At 42.3% G+C, this 16,645-nt stretch overlaps 1 long non-coding RNA gene across 1 annotated transcript in view; it reads left to right on the top strand.

Annotated features, from left to right (window-relative positions):
* The window catches only part of LOC143815683 (uncharacterized), a 34,237-nt gene extending 21,516 nt beyond the window's left edge, over positions 1-12,721 (top strand). Inside the window, exons 2-3 of the long non-coding RNA XR_013223780.1 lie at positions 10,039-10,128; positions 11,558-12,721. This is a non-coding gene — a long non-coding RNA (uncharacterized LOC143815683). The remainder of the gene's footprint in view (positions 1-10,038; positions 10,129-11,557) is intronic.
* Positions 12,722-16,645: the final 3,924 nt, after the last annotated feature.

Here is a 16,645-nt window from a genome sequence, read left to right as displayed (position 1 = left end):
GAGGGGGTGGTTGCTTGGCATATATTACTGCACATAAAAGACTTGTATGTGGTGCTGTTCACACAATGGAGATGCACAGCGTCCAGGTTAACAGCCTAGTAGTGACACCCCTTTATTAGATCAGGCGGGCTGCCCAGCGCTATCCAAATGCATCCCATGTGAACAGACACCACAGTTTACAAGACCGAATGGGCCCAACTGCGCCCCCAAAAAAGTGCAAAAAACAGATATAAAAAAAGTGAGGTATTAGTTAATATTTTGGCTAAAATACACAAGCTCGTACCCACGTCACAGGTTCCCACACATACGAGTCCTAATGCTAAACAAATATAGCACAAAAAGAGGATTCAGAGATCCTCCAAAAATTCAGAAAACAGCAGAGATGCTTACCTGCCTAGGCCTCCAAACAAATGCACTATCAGGATGCCGTGGACCCATGTAATTAAGATGGCGGCAACACAGATGTAGAAATACCGATGAGGCAACCACTCACAACCTACCAATCAAATGAGGGGGTGGCTGCTTGGCATATCTGTGCACATAAAATACTTATATGTGGTGCTGTTCACACAATGGAGATGCACAGCATCCAGGTTAACAGCCTAGTAGTGACACCCTTTTATTAGATCAGGCAGGCTGCCCAGCGCTATCCAAATGCATCCCATGTGAACAGACACCACAGTTTACAAGACCGAAGGGGCCCAACTTCCCCCCCGAAAAAAGTGTAAAAAATACATATAAAAAATATGTGAGGTATTAGTTAATATTTTGGCCAAAATACGCAAGCTCGTACCCACGTCATGGGTCCCCACACTTATGAGTCCTAACACTAAACAAATATAGCACAAAAACAGTTTTTGTTTCTACCAAACAGTTCTACTTTGGTTTCATCAGACCTTATGACATTCTCCCAATACTCTTCTGGATAATCCAAATGCTCTCTAGCAAACTTCAAATGGGCCCAGACATGTACTGGCTTAAGCTGGGGGACACATCTGTCACTGCAGGATCAGGCAGGCTGCCCAGGCCTATCCAAATGCATCACATGTGAACAGACACCACAATTTACAAGACCAAAACTGTGTTGCTGCCATCTTAACTACATGGGTCCACTGCATCCTGATAGTGCATTTGTTTGGAGGCCTAGGCAGGTAAGCATCTCTGCCGTTTTGCTGTTTTCTAAGCAAAAATCCCACACGGGGAGACCTAATGAATGAATGACCTGCATAGAACTGGGACCACCGTAACAAAGGTTACCATCAGTAACACACTACGCTGCCAGGGATTCAGATCCTGCAGTGACAGAAATGTCCCCCAGCTTAAGCCAGTACATGTCCAGGCCCATCTGAAGTTTGCTAGAGAGCATTTGGATTATCCAGAAGAGTATTGGGAGAATGTCGTATGGTCTGATGAAACCAAAGTAGAACTGTTTGGTAGAAACAAAAACTCATCCTGTTTGGAGGAGACAGAATGCTGAGTTGCATCCCAAGAACACCATACCAACTGTGAAGCATGGGGATGGCATGCTTTGGGGCTGTTTCTTTGTAAAGGGACCAGGACGACTGATCCGTGTACATGAAAGAATGAATGGGGCCATGTATCATGACATTTTGAGTGCAAACCTCCTTCCATCAGCAAGGGCATTGAAGATGAAACGTGGATGGGTCTTTCAGCATGATAATGGTCCCGAGAACATCACCAGGGCAACAAAGGAGTGACTTCGTAAGAAGCATATAGAGGTACTGGAGTGGCCTAGCCAGTGTCCAGATCTTAACCCCATAGAAAACCTTTGGAGAGAGTTGAAAGTCCGTGTCGCCTAGCGAGAGGCCCAAAACATCACTGCTCTAGAGGAGATCTGCATGGAGGAATGGGCCAACATATCACCAACAGTGTGTGCCAACCTTGTGAAGACATACAGAAAACGTTTGACCACTGTCATTGCCAACAAAAGATATATAACAAAATATTGAGATGAACTTTTGTTAATGACCAAATACTTATTTTCCACCATAATTTGCAAAATAAATCTTGCCAAATCAGACAAGGTGATTTTCTGGATTTATTTTCTCATTTTGACTCTCATAGTTGTGGTCTACCTATGATGTTAATTACAGACCTCTCTTATCTTTTTATGTGGGAGAACTTGCACAATTGGTCGCTGGCTAAATACTTTTTTCACCACTGTATCTAACGAGAGAACGGTAATAAAAACAGGGCTCTATATAATCCGATATGTTAGGGACGGAGCTGTGCATAATAAGAGATGGCACTGTTTAATAAGGGATGGCAATATACATAATAAAAGAGACTATTGGTCGCTGACAAAATACTTTTTTCCCCCACTGTATCTAACAAGAGAGAACGGTAATAAAAAGCAGGGCTCTATATAATCCGATATGTTAGGGACAGAGCTGTGGATAACAAGAGATGGCACTGTTTAATAAGGGATGGCAATATACATAATAAAGGAGATGTATGTATGTATGTAAGATGTATCTATATACACACACACATACATATATATATATTCGTGCTTCTCACAAAATTAGAATATCATCAAAAAGGTAATTTATTTCAGTTCTTCAATACAAAAAGTGAAACTAATATATTATTTTAAAGGGAACCTGTCACCCCCCAGGCATTTTTAACTAAAAGAGCCACCTTGTGCAGCACTAATGCTGCATTCTGTCAAGGGGGCTCTTTTAATTGTGGTCCCTTTCAACGCTAAAATAATCGTTTTTATAATTTGTCCCTGATGCCTCGAATTTGTCCGGGGGCATGTCTTTTCCCCCGGACACAAACGCCTCCCAGCCATCACTAAATACTCTGTGCGCCGGGCTCCGCCTCCTCTGCCTTTATTAACGTCCCACTGGGGCTCCCGGATTTACCGCCTTGTCAGTGACAACCGCGGTGCGTCCCTCACTTCCCAGACGACCTTCCGCAGTCGGAGCAGCAGCCGCAACATCGACCACTTTGAGGAAGTCAACACGCAGCAGTCGCCTGTGTGTTCTGCTGCGGCCCCGGCTGCCCTTCGAACTTACAGTGCAGGCAGCACAGTGGCTCAGTGGATAGCTCTGCAGTCTTGCAGCGCTGGAGTCTTGGGTTCTAATCCCACCTTGGACAACATCTGCAAGGAATTTGTATGTTCTCTGTTATGACCTGGTGGTTTAGGAGCAACATGGGACGTGCTCTGGAGGAGGTGGTACCTGTACTGACCCAATTCCTGAGCTTAACACACACTAGAAGTAGCCGTGGGATGTTCCTGTCGCTCCCTAGACACCTCGTCACAGCCGGAGGATTAACTACCCCTAAAGATAGAAACGGGAAAGCTATCTTGCCTCAGAGAAAATCCCCAAAGGTTAGACAGCCCCCACAAATATTGACTGTGAGTGGAGAGGGAAATGACATACGCAGAATGAAACCAGGATGTAGCAAAGGAGGCCACTCTCGCTAGATAGATAGAACAGGACAGAATACTGTGCGGTCAGTATTAAAAACTAGAAAAATCCACCACAGAGTTTACAAAAATCTCCACACCTGACTAAAGGTGTGGAGGGTAAATCTGCTTCCCAGAGCTTCCAGCATAACTGAAATAATCCATACTGACAAGCTGGACTAGAAAAAACATAGAAAGCGCAGAACGATTAAGTCCACAAAAAGTGGACTGCAAAAGAACAAGGCTAGGACTTATCTTTGCTGAACTGGTCAAAATATCAGGGAAATCCAAGCAGAGATGTGAATCCAACCAGGAACCATAGACAACTGGCACAGGCTGAAAGATAGAACCAGGTTAAATAGCCGAGCCAGAAAGACAATCAGTGGAAGCAGCTGCTGACTGCTAATTCCAAGGAGCAGCAGTACCACTTAAAACCACCGGAGGGAGCCCAAGAGCAGAACTCACAAAAGTGCCACTTACAACCACCGGAGGAAGCTCAAGAGCGGAATTCACAACAGTTCTCCCCGTGTTTGCGTGGGTTTCTTCCGGGTACTCCGGTTTCCTCCCACATTCCAAAGACATACTGATAGGGAATTTAGATTGTGAGCTCCATCAGGGACAGTGATGATAATGTGTGCAAAACTGTAAAGCGCTGCGGAATATGTTAGTGCTATGTAAAAATAAAGATTATTATTATTATTGTTATTATGTTGACAGACGTCCAGAAGGCAGTCACTGACACACTCCACAAGGATGGCAAGCTACAAAAGGTCATTGCTAAAGAAGCTGGCTGTTCACAGAGTCTGCCTTCTGGATATCTGTCAAGTCAGCAGTCTTCCCCATGATTGTGGAGCCTACTGAAACAGAATAAGGGACCTTTTTAAACGCTTAAGAAGCCTTTGCAGGTGTTTTATGTTAATTATTCTAATTTAATGAGATAATGACTTTTTGGTTTTCATTGGCCGTAAGCCATAATCATCAACATGATCTCATCTGAGACTGGGAGGCGCTGGCTGTCTCCAGGTGTTCATTATCCAGGTGAGTGCCAGGATACTTAACTGAGCTGCTACTCCCAGACTCTTCCAGATGTACATTTAGCTATTGTGTGCTTTGTCTCTCTGTGCCTTGCATTCTGTTTGTAGATTTTTCATTGCCTGACCTTGGACCTTGGATTGTCTCTTCCATCTGTTTTATGAAGTACGTTCCTGGCTCTTGACCTTAGAACTCTTGACCACTCTGCCTCACAGCTAGTCCATGAGAAGTGACTAGCATCACAACAGATTACAAGACCAGCTGAGTTTTTTTGTTTTAAATTTGAGTGAAAATTATATATCTCAAAGTGAAAGAGAGAAAGTTAGCTGAAAATGTAAGAAAAAAGTAATTCACCATCTTGCATAAATTTTTGTTAAGAAACATGAATGTGGTAATGTTTAAATTAAAAAAACTGTAATCAACATGACTTCAAGAGACTGTATTGATTTTCAATCTCCCCTCCACCAATAAAAAAAAATATTCATCAAAACAGACATTGTAACGACACATAGGCACAGTCACAGAAGGACATACATCCCATCTTTTAAACATAGGGAAAATGACATGCATTACAGCTCATACACAAAAATAGTGCACCTACTGAAGCGCCTTATTTTTCTAACCTGCTGTGATACTCCTTTCATATCCCCAAAATTCTCCACCCACACAGTATGACAACCCTACAGTCCCCTCAGACAGTATGATGTAATCACAGTCCCTCCACACAGTATAATACCCCCATGCAGTATAATGCGACCATTGTCTTTCACACAGTATGATGCCCCCACATGACTCTGCTAGTGTCGCCCTCACAGATTATAATGGTCCTCACATAATGTGATGTCCCCACAGCTTCACACACACAGTATTATGCCCCCCTTACAATAAAGTGCAACCCCAGTCTTAGTCACACAGTACGATACCCCAACAGTCTTGGACACAGTATTCACAATACAGTATGATGCCACCACACTCCCCCCACATACTCAAGCCCACTACAGCCCCCACACAGCATGATGTCACTACAATCCCTCACACACTGATGATGGCCCCCACTGCTTCAACAAAGCAGTCAGTTCTCCACACAGTATGATAGTCCTCCACATAGTATGATGTTGACCACAGTTTTCTACAGTATGGTGGTCCCTACAGCACCCACACACAGTATGATGCCCCCACACACAGTATGATGCCCCCACACACAGCATGATGCCTCCATAAACACTGACACTGTGTGAAACCCACACAGTGTGATGCTCCATTGTACCCTCCACAAGCAATAACTGACAAAATAAAAAAAATACATCCACCCTGTTTCCTCGATGCGCTACTTCACTCTGTGCAGTGTGCAGACTGAAGCTCTGTTAAATATTAATTAAGTCAAATTAAATTATTAGTTTCCAATACTAGAACATTACTCAACTCTGTACTGGGTACATTGCTTCACCCTAATGAAAGGTTTTGCTGAAGTACATGTGATATTTTTGTACACTTAGCTCAGGGTATGGTAACGAATGCCATACAAAGATAACGTGCTGAGTCCAGGACATACATGTGCATCTCCCAAAATTAGACTATCATCAAAAAGTTAGCTTATTTCTGTTCTTCAATACAAAAAGTGAAACTCATATATTATATAAGATGATCGCAGCGTTCCGGGGGCATAGGGAAGCATCGCGCAGGGAGGGGGCTCCCTGCGGGCTTCCCTGAGACCCTCGGTACAAGGCGATGTGCTCATCATCATGTACAGAGCATCTCCTCCCTGCAGGCCCCGGATCCAAAATGGCCACGGGGCTACAACCGGGTCCTGCAGGGAGGTGGCTTACCAGCTCCTGCTCAGAGCAAGCACTGGTAAGCCTGCAGCCCTGCATGTCAGATCGCTGATCTGACACAGTGCTCTGCAAAGTGTCAGATCAGCGATCTGACCCTATAACATGATGCCCCCCTGGGGCAATGTTATAAAGTTAAAAAAAAATATTCACATGTGTAAAAAACAAAAAATAAAAAAAATCCTAAATAAAGAAAAAATATATATATATTGTTCCCATAAATACATTCCTTTATCTAAATAAAAAAAACAATAAAAGTACACATATTTAGTATCGCCACGTCCATGACGACCCCACCTATAAAACTGTCCTACTTGTTAACCCCTTCAATGAACACCGTAAAAAAAATTAAAAGAAACGAGGCAAAAAACAACCCTTTATTATCATACCGCAGAACAAAAAGTGGAATAGCACGCGATCAGAAAAACGGATATAAATAACCATGGTACCGCTGAAAACGTCATCTTGTCCCGCAAAAAAGAGCAGGGACCGCGCCAGGAGCAGGTGAGTATGATTACACAGCTGCCGCTCCCCCTTCCCTGCCGACCCCTGGGTATGACTCTAGTATAAGCCGAGAGGGGCAATTTCAGCCTAAAAGAATGGGCTGAAATTCTCGGCTTATACTCGAGTATATACGGTATTTATTACCGACGGGCCCTACCAAGACCAGTAATTCCTCCCCTCACCCCCCTATTTTCATGTGTATCCAGGACCCAGTCCTGCGGATCACTGAGGCTCTGGGAAGAGTTCAAACGTGCACAGCAGCAGCAGTGAGACACAAGCAGACCAAGCTTCAGTGACTCACTGAGAGGCCCTCCCCCTCCCTCACTCCTCTCTTCCTGTCCCATCGTCTGCCACCCGTCACCTCACCGCAGACCGCACGAGTGACAGCCAGCCGGACAGTAGCATAATGTATGCTAACAGGTGAGGAGGGGGACCCGTTTGACCATCAGATAACATGCGTGCAGGAGAACGGGCCCCCTGCTTCTCCTGTTAGCAGTAATACTGCCGCTGTCTGTTATTAACAACATTGCTTTGCATGTTTGTCGGGGGCCCCCTCCCGCTCTGGGCCCCGGTGCAGTTGAAATGCCCTGAAATCTAAATGCTCCACAGAAGGAGAGGGGGAGCCCAACTCATAGGCCACATAGCAGCCGCGTGGTCTGCTGCTTTTTGCAGCCCTTGGAAATGGTTAATTGCGTATCATGAATATAGTATGATATGATATAATATTCTGATATGTAGAAAAACCCCAAATTACATTTTCACTTGTTTCTCATGTTGCTAACTGATATTAGATTTGTAGTTTTTATATTTGCAGTCTCACTAAAATCAGCTCTCTGAAAAGGACATAAAATTAAAAATACATTATACAAAAAAAGCAGCCGTATTTACAGTACTAATACCAGTTCATATTTCTATTGCACTGCAGTGAGCAGCAGGTCCCCGTGATAAAGGAGGGGGAAACAGAGATGCGAAGTAATGATGAAATATCCACTCCCACGCCTACCATTCAAAGAGGGGTTGGTTGTGTTATTTGAACACAACTAAGTCTAGTGAGGGCATCAGTCACACAGATACTTACTGATCCATACTATCAGATCGGGCAGGCTGCCCAGCCAGCACTATGTAAGTGCACTGTAACCGTACTGCATCCCTTAGTGACTTGATGTTGGTAAATACGGTTGCCTTTTTTCTGTGATGCTTTTTGCAGTCTCACTTGGTTAATTATTCTTACCTTTTCGAATTTGTTGATATGGTTGCTTATCAACCAAGAATGCTTACATTCCATCTGCTGAAGTATAAAGTTAATAGCATATTGTGCAATGCATTATAACCTAGGAGTTTTCAAAATATTGGTTATTGAAGAGTATACTTCATAACTTAGAAAGTCTTTATTATTCCCACTAACTGGTTTGACTCACGACAAAATGTACGGCATAAATAATTCCCAGGAAGTTGGGTTTGACGTATTGAGGATTGGATAGACAAATTGCTGGGTGAGGCTGAGGAAGAGCTATCCATCATTGGGACACATTAATAGCAATGACCAAAGTCAGAGGGAAAGGTCACAAATAATTTTAAGGAGCTATTAGAGTAGCTGAATCCAGGATCTCTAAGTGTTTTCAGAAATATTACCAGTGCACTAGAACAACAGCGAGAGCTTAGGGACCTAAATAAGTGGCTTATAAATTGGTGAAAGGAAGTTGTTGCAGAAGCAGACTTCTCTGTCGGCTACAGACTCTACAGTAGGGATGGGCTTCATCTAAATGTGGAGGGTGCAGCTTTGCTGGTGGAAAAAATGGTTAAAAGGTTGGTGAAACTTTTAATTTATGATGTAAGTGAGGGAGGGTGGTTGTTCAAAAAATAGGTTAGCACTAGTAGAAAGTGGAATTTACTTGGATGGGGATTTAGATGGGCTGGGACTTGCAATGAAAGTAGAAAGGTGATTAAAAATGAATGTGAAACTAAGAAAAATAAATGTCTTGGTAGTATCAAAAGTCTGCTGGCGCAGGCAAGAAATTTTGCAAATTGAATGCATAATTTGGAAATTATAATCTGTACCTGTCATTAATATGTGATGGGCTGGATATAATGGAAACCCGGCAGGATGAGAAAGCTACACTTTTCAGAACAGATAGGAATGATAACATAAATTTGAGTTTACAAAAATACAAATCCCTTTTCCAAAGACCTGTACAGAATAACTGTAAGAAGATGTTATAGGTAAATATCCATCTTGAAGGTAATAATAGTAAACTTCTAATTGGAGTTTGCTATAAGACACCCAAAATAACTGAACTGGTGGAGAATGAATTGCTGTCATAAATAAAAGCTGAAAGTGATTGTGTTGAAAGTTGTATAGCTGTAAGTTTTTATCCATAATTCAAAACAATTATTTATCTCAGCTGATGAACCAGCCAAACAGGTAATTTTCTGTTCCTGGTCGGCACTAGATACAATATCAGATTTGCAAGTTTGGAGCATAATAAGCTTCAAAATTTTCAAGAAATTATTACAAATTGAAAAAAACTAGAAACCATGGCTTTAGAAAAGCAAATTTCATTTGTTAATGCCCCCTAACCTCTTCACGCCGCTGACAATTTCTGTTATTCTTTTATTCGTTTTAGTTTGTTCCTCCCCGTCTTCCAAGAGCCTTATATTTTTATATTTTTGAGGGCTTGTTTTTTGTGGGACAAGTTGTACCATTCATTTCATCGTGATGTACTGGAAAGCTTGAAAAAAAAATCCAAGTGTGTTATTTTTTGCTCCCTGAGCTGATGGTTTTACTGATGCTATACTGGGGTAGATATGTTGTTGCCTCTTATTGCATTTTATTGCAATGTTACAGCAGCCAAAAAATGTAATTCTGGTATTTTTATTTTTCTATTCATTACGCTGTTTACCAATCGGATTAACTTATTTTATATTTTGATATATCAGACTGTTATGAATGCAGCAATGCCAAATATGTGTATTTTTTAATTGGTTTATTTTTAATGTGGCCAAAGGGGGGTTATTTGAACTTTTATATATTTTTTTTACATTTTTTTTTTCATATTTTTTAAAACACATTTTTCGCTTTTTACTGTATTTGTTAGTCACCTTAGGGGATCTGAAGCTGCAATAATCTGATTGCTTCTACTATACATAGTATATATAAAAAGACCAAGAAACAAAAACAACAGTCATAAATTCCATTAGAAGTAACCAAAATATAAATCTTTATTATTATCAAAACAGGAAAAAGGACGAATGGGGCTAAAAGGAATAAAACTAGATGTTAACAGCATCCAAAAAATCGCCAAGGGCAAGCATGTCACAGACATTACAGTAAGTACATATATCTTGAGTACACATGAGAGGCATAGCTAGGGCTTTGGCTCAGGGGGGCGAACTTTCTGAGTGGGCCCCTGACCAGGTAACCTTGATTACAACTCGGTGACGCACCCTAATAGTGGAGGAGAACCTCAGTAGATCACCGCGCTGTTACTGAAAATAATCTCTATACAATGACCAATATTGATATTACCGCCATATGGTCAGTGGTAAATACCAGCCCTACAGTACATATAAGTGATCACAACACAATTACAGATAATGACTTACCGCTGACATCCTTTCTGATGGAATCGTTCACTTTTCCTATCTTTTCCATCTGGCCCAGACTGACATAACATCTTCCAGCCAGGACTCTGCTGCAGAAAATACAACAAAGACACGTTTCACTTCTCATATTCCAGCCATCACCATCTATTCCCAACCTGCACAAACTCCTCATCCTGCTGATATCCCAATACTGAGCCGCTGCTTGCCTTATGTGTCCCTATTACTGCTTCTGATACCCCAATACTGAGCCGCTGCTGCCGTATGTGTCCCTATTACTTCACCTGATACCCCAATACTAACCCGCTACTGCCCTATGTGTCCCTATTACTCCACTGATACTCCAAAACTGAGCCGCTGCTGCAGTATGTGTCCCTATTGCTCCACCTGATACCCCAATACTTAGCCTCTGCCGTTTGTGTCCCTATTACTACGCCTGATACCCCAATACTGAGCCGCTGCTGCCATATGTGTTCCTATTACTGTACCTGATACCCCGATACTGAGCTGCTGCTTCCGTATGTGTCTCTATTACTCCAGCTGATATCCCAATACTGAGCCGCTGCACCTGTTTGTGTCCCTGTTACACCACCTGATACCCCAATACTGAGCCTCTGCTGCCGTATGTGTCCCTATTACTGCACCTAATACCCCAATACTGAGCCACTGCTGCCATATGTGTCCCTATTACTGCACCTGATACCCCAATACTGAGCCACTGCTGCCATATGTCTCCCTATTACTGCACCTGATACCCCGATACTGAGCTGCTGCTGCCATATCTGACCCTATTACTGCACCTGATACCCCGATACTGAGCCTCTGCTGCCGTATGTGATCCTATTATTGCACCTGCTGTGTGGTTCTCTGTACCCTCTAAATTCTAAAGTAACCCTCTATAATATAGTAATACTGGGTGCAAGTGCCCTAGAAAACAGTGCCCATATTTCTTTTCATCCCATCTCAAATCACCCAGCCGCTAAGCTTCAGCCCCACCGGCACCGTAAACCTGTTCCATCTGGCTGAGCCAAGTTTTTTCTGAAAATTTAAGTTCCGTGCCGTTTCTCTGATTGCCCGACCACTGACTCTTTGAGTATTTTCCCGCATCCAAATATGTTTTTATATGATTTTAACATTCTGTAATTTTTATGTGCAGGTCCGGAAATGATTTGGTCCAGTATTAGAACCTTGCAGAATATGCTGAAATGGGTTTACCATTTATGGACTATCCAGAGAAGCAATATGGAACATGTGCCATCGCTTAGATATATTGACATCTTTGTCTATTTTAAATGCTTTATATATATGTTCTGCACTATTACCCTGTACATGGCGAGTTTCTGTTATTCATGGTGTTTCGCCTAATTGTGATAATTCACTTTAGATGATTAATATTTGGAATTAAGTAAAGGATTGATATGCTATTATGCTACTATACTTTATATCATAATACTGTCTTTATATATACAGTATTTATATTTATAATTTTTTCTAGATATTTTGATATTAATTTGTCTATTGTCTTCTGTCATATGTTTGTAATGGCCTTATGCGTTATGTAATACATCTATATACTCTGCTATATATATGTTTTGATACTTTATGGGTTAATTTTTGCAGTTATATACTTAAATGCTCCATTGGATTATCTTCAGGATATACACTTTGATGCCTGTGTGTATCCTGAGGCTATCCATTACTTAGCATGATACTATGTTTCTTGTAAAAATCTAATTTTGATAATATATTTCACTATTTGCCATCAGCTGTCATGGCTGCTGGTGTCCTTACACCTCTATGCGCATGCTCCATGGTTCCCTGTGCGCTTGCCGGCTTGTGCTCCAGCGACGCATCTGTATCCGGATTACGTGGTGCCCCACATGTTTCCAGTCTCGGCTGATGCGCTGTGTGCGATCCGGTGGCTGCGATGGTGCCCATGGTAATGTGGCATCCTGATCTCGTCTCCATTTCCGGTCCACCTGTATTTATTCTTGCGACGTTAACACATGCTTTACACCCCTTGAGAAAGGTCTTTTGACCGAAACACGCGTCGGGGTGGACGGGCGTGCCACAGCGATCCTGTCATTTCAATCCACTAAGGTATTTATATTCACAATTACTTGATGTTATTTCTGGGTTGCCTCCTATAATGGATTGTACATCTGTACTGATGATATATGTTGTACTTAATGTCTGTGACATGCTTGCCCTTGGCGATTTTTTTGGATGCTGTTAACGTCTAGTTTTACTCTTTTTAGCCCAATTCGTCCCTTTTTCCTGTTTTGGTAATAATAAAGATTTATATTTTGGTTACTTCTAATGGGCTTTATGAGTGTTGTTTTTGTTTCTTGGTCTTTTTATATATTGTTGGTTGCAGTTGGCCCCTATTACAGTCCATAAGATGATATGTGGAATTATTTCTATTTACTGTTCTATTATTGTTATTAGTGGAGTTTTTCCTCCAATTTTTCCATGACATTATGCTTGCCGATACCATTATTTGTTATACATAGTATATAGCAGTGGATCAAAACTGCTATGTATAGTGAAAATCACAGTCTCAGCTAAATGCTGGCTTTCACAGGAGAATCGTCATAATAAGCACAGAGACCTTCAGCAGACCCCTGCCTGTCCTTACAACCCATCGGAGCCATGCAGTCATGTTGGGTACATGGAATGACACTGTCAAAAGTATGTCACATTCTCCTGGGAGATCTGGGATTATAGGTCATTACATATTGTAAATTGCAGATCAGCCATTTAACCTGTGTGTTTCGTGTCCCATATTAAATGTTTTTTTTTCTTTTGGTGCTAAAGAGGCTAAAGGGAATTTGTCAGCAGGATTTTGCTGACTAACCTACAGACACTGTCAAGGTGACGCCGTTATACTGATTAAAATGATACCTAGGTTGATGAAATCAGTCTTGTGGTTGTTGTTTAATCTTTATTTTCAGTTTTGAGTTAATGATATGCTCGTGTTGCGGGGCGCGGCTGTGGGGGAGGTCTTCATGTGGTGCTCTGATTAGGTATTCACCAGCATGGCTTCTGCCCCGTAGTTTGCATAATGAATATTATATACAGGGTGGGCTATTTATATGGATACACCTACATAAAATGGGAATGGTTGGAGATATTAACTTCCTGTTTGTGGCACATTAGTATATGGGAGGGGTAAAACTTTTCAAGATGGGTGGTGACCATCGCGGGCATTTTGAAGTTGACCATTTTGGATCCAACTTTATTTTTTAAATGGGAAGAGGGTCATGTGACACATCAAACTTATTGAGAATTTCACAAGGAAAACAATGGTGTGCTTGGTTTTAACGTAACTTTATTCTTTCATGAGTTATTTGCAAGTTTATGACCACTTATAAAATGTGTGCTGCCCATTGTGTTGGATTGTCAATGCAACACTCTTCTCCCACTCTTGACACACTGATAGCAACACCGCAGAAGAAATGCTAGCACAGACTTCCAGTATCCGTTTCAGATGCTGCACATCTCGTATCTTCACAGCATAGACAACTGCCTTCAGATGACCCTAAAGATAAAAGTCTAAGGGGGTCAGATCGGGAGAGCTTGGTGGCCATTCAACTGGCATACGATGACCATTCCACTTTCCAGGAAACTGTTCATGTAAGAATGCTTGGACCTGACACCCGAGATGGTACACCACCACATTATGGTTGTCCGATCCGAGCATTCCTACATGAACAGTTTCCTGGAAATGGATTGGTTGCCGTTGCCAATAGCTGCAACTGTGCAGGCGAGGCCGGCGCCATTTTCAGACTGATTTTTTTTAATTTATGTATACCATCAAAAGCATTGATTAAATACAAGCGCCTGTCTGCAGGAGGTGATTTTTTTTTTTTAACATACACTGCTCAAAAAAAATAAAGGGAACACTTAAACAACAGAATATAACTCCAAGTAAATCAAACTTCTGTGAAATCAAACTGTTCCCTTAGGAAGCAGCACTGTTTGACAATCAATTGCACATGCTGTTGTGCAAATGGAATAGACAGCAGATGGAAATTATTGGCAATTATCAAGACACACTCAATAAAGGAGTGGTTCTGCGGGTGGGGACCACAGACCACATCTCAGTACCAATGCTTTCTGGCTGATGTTTTTGTCATTTTTGAATGTTGGTTGTGCTTTCACACTCGTGGTAGCATGAGACGGACTCTACAACCCACACAAGTGGCTCAGGTAGTGCAGCTCATCCAGGATGGCACATCAATGCGAGCTGTGGCAAGAAGGTTTGCTGTGTCTGTCAGCGTAGTTTCCAGAGGCTGAAGGTGCTACCAGGAGACAGGCCAGTACACCAGGCCATAGGAGGGCAACAACCGAGCAGCAGGACCGCTACCTCAGCCTTTGTGCAAAGAGGAACAGGAGGAGCACTGTCAGAGCCCTGCAAAATGACCTGCAGGCCACAAATGTGCATGTGTCTGCACAAATGGTTAGAAACCTTCTCTATGAGGATCGTCTGAGTGCTCGACGTCAACAGATGGGGATGTTCTCACAGCCCAACACCATGCAGGACGCTTGGCATTTGCCACAGAACACCAGGATTAGGCTACGTTCACATTTGCGGCCAGCGCCGCAGCGTCGGGCGCCGCAGCGGCGCCGCATGCGTCATGCGCCCCTATATTTAACATGGGGGCGCATGGACATGCGGCGCACTTGCGTTTTGCGCCGCATGCGTCGGTGCGGCGCCCGCGTCCAGGCGCAGAGGACGCAGCAAGTTGCATTTTTGCTGCGTCCAAATTCAATGAAAAAAACGACGCATGCGGCGCAAAACGCAGCGTTGTGCATGCGTTTTGCTGCGTTTTTGTTTGCGTTGTGCGCTGCGGCGCCGACGCTGCGGCGCACAACGCAAATGTGAACGTAGCCTTAGCAAATTCACCACTGGCGCCCTGTGCTCTTCATAGATGAAAGCAGGTTCACAATGAGCACATGTGACAGAGTCTGGAGAGACCGTGGAGAGTGATCTGCCTGCAATATCCTTCAGCATGACCAATTTGGCAGTGGGTCAGTAATGGTGTGGGGTGGCATTTCTTTGGAGGGCCGCACAGCCGTCCGTGTGCTCGCCAGAGGTAGCCTGACTGCCATTAGGTACCAAGATGAGATCCTCAGATCCCTTGTGAGACCATATGCTGGTGTGGTTGGCCCTGGGTTCCTCCTAATGCAGGACAATGCAAGACCTCATGTGGCTTGAGTGTGTCAGCAGTTCCTGCAAGATGAAGGCATTGAAGCTATGGACTGGCCCGCCCGTTCCCCAAACCTGAATCCGAATCCGATTGAACACATCTGGGACATCATGTCTCGCACCATCCACCAACATCACTACCAAACAAAAAAAGGAGTTCTATACGAAATTTAAAATAAATATTTTATTACCATAACTTGTATAAAAGACATAAAGTAGTCCAAAAATTACAAAAAGTACAATCGAAGAAAAAAAGGAGACCCTAGTACAAAGACATCCGAGTCACAGGCAAAAAAGGTAAAGAACACCATGGTATAAATATATGCATAAAAAAGCACCCATACTGGCACATAAGGTATGGTGTAAATAATAAATTAATTGTATTGTGCTAGTGTCCAAGTGGACATATAGCTACCATATACATTAACCCCTTAAGCCCCGAGGGTGGTTTGCACGTTAATGACCGGGCCAATTTTTACAATTCTGACCACTGTCCCTTTATGAGGTTATAACTCTGGAACGCTTCAACGGATCTTGGCGATTCTGACATTGTTTTCTCGTGACATATTGTACATCATGTTAGTGGTAAAATTTCTTCGATATAACTTGCGTTTATTTGTGAAAAAAACGAATATTTGGCGAAAATTTTGAAAATTTCGCAATTTTCCAACTTTGAATTTTTATGCCCTTAAATCACAGACATATGTCACACAAAATACTTAATAAATAACATTTCCCACATGTCTACTTTACATCAGCACAATTTTGGAACCAAAATTTTTTTTTGTGACGGAGTTATAAGGGTTAAAAGTTGACCAGCAATTTCTCATTTTTACAACACCATTTTTTTTTAGGGACCACATCTCATTTGAAGTCATTTTGACGGGTCTATATGATAGAAAATACCCAAGTGTGACACCATTCTAAAAACTGCACCCCTCAAGGTACTCAAAACCACTTTCAAGAAGTTTATTAACCCTTCAGGTGTTTCACAGGAATTTTTGGAATGTTTAAATAAAAATGAACATTTAA

The sequence above is a fragment of the Ranitomeya variabilis genome, chromosome 3 (assembly GCF_051348905.1).
Source record: "Ranitomeya variabilis isolate aRanVar5 chromosome 3, aRanVar5.hap1, whole genome shotgun sequence".
NCBI lineage: Eukaryota > Metazoa > Chordata > Amphibia > Anura > Dendrobatidae > Ranitomeya > Ranitomeya variabilis.
The sequence above is the reverse complement of the archived record's forward strand: the minus strand, read 5'-3'. Positions and strand labels throughout refer to the sequence as shown.